Below are 1,199 nucleotides of genomic sequence, written 5' to 3' on the forward strand. Positions count from 1 at the left end.
TTCAATCCCCCATACCTTCCTTCAAAATCAAAATCAAAATCCATAAATCCATGCGGGTTTGTGATTCATTTCTTTGATTTCATACCCATCATCACAAATCTCATAACCATACACTTGGGGGGTTGTAGATTCAAGAAACCATGAATGCAAATGTTTGGAAGAGAAGATCTAAAGACATCTCGGCCAATGATGATGATGATTCAAAACACAGACACAAATCCCATCTTCTTGGTTCGAACAAGAAGAGAAACAAGAACAAGAACAAGAACAAGAACAGGAGGATTGTGGATCAGAAGACCCCAACAGAGTACCCATTATTGAGATTTGAAGAATTACCAGAATACATGAAGGATAACGAGTTTATTTTGAATTATTACAGAGCTGATTGACCTTTGAAACAAGCCCTTTTTAGCCTATTTCGTTGGCACAATGAAACCCTAAATGTATGGACGTAAGTATCATCTCTCTCTCTATATATATATATATCTCAAACACAGGATAATTATTTCAAATTTAGATGGGGTTTTCTTGATTTTCTTTATTATGACAACTTAAAACTTGTTGCTGCTTCAAACAGATTCAACCATTTTGGAATTTTTGTGGGTTTGTTGCTAGTTTCAACTTTCATCGTCTAGGTTCCAATCTTGTTTCTATGAACAGAACTCCATAGAAATATGATTGTTTAGCTTCATCTTCATCTCCATCATCTTTTCTTCATCCCAAAAATCGTAAAACCAAACCCAKAATTGAAAAACCAAACCTATCCCCAAAACTCGTAAAACCAAAATGAAACCCAAAATCAAAAAACCAAACCAATCCCATGAATTAAACAAAACTCGGAAGAAAAACGAGAGCCACATACGAGAAACCTTAAAAAGAGAAACCAGAGGTGAGTCTATGTGCAGGGACGAGAAAGGGRGGTTGGGTGYTGCGACGGTGGTGGTCTTGTGGCTTTTGTTAGTACGGGTACGGATGACAGTTTCTTTTAGTTTTGTTTCAATTTGTCTATGAATGATAATTTCTTTTAGTTTTGCGSCGTCTYTCATTTTTATGGTTTAGTTTAAAGTAGGCTAGCATTTTGTGGATTGTTTTTTTGTGCTTTTGTTTCGTTTACCATCGTGAGGGTAAGATCCCCCTATTTTAAGTCCGTTCAAGCATCCATGACATGGGTTCACCACCACCTATATGCTTCTAGATTA

At 36.4% G+C, this 1,199-nt stretch overlaps 1 long non-coding RNA gene across 1 annotated transcript in view; it reads left to right on the plus strand.

Moving 5' to 3' along the window:
* The first annotated feature begins 6 nt into the window (after nt 1-6).
* The window catches only part of LOC112527941, a 5,591-nt gene continuing 4,398 nt past the window's right edge, over nt 7-1,199 (plus strand). Inside the window, exon 1 of the long non-coding RNA XR_003070786.1 lies at nt 7-451. This is a non-coding gene — a long non-coding RNA (uncharacterized LOC112527941). The remainder of the gene's footprint in view (nt 452-1,199) is intronic.

The sequence above is a fragment of the Cynara cardunculus genome, assembly GCF_001531365.2.
Source record: "Cynara cardunculus var. scolymus isolate 2C chromosome LG 15, CcrdV1, whole genome shotgun sequence".
Taxonomy (NCBI): Eukaryota; Viridiplantae; Streptophyta; class Magnoliopsida; order Asterales; family Asteraceae; genus Cynara; species Cynara cardunculus.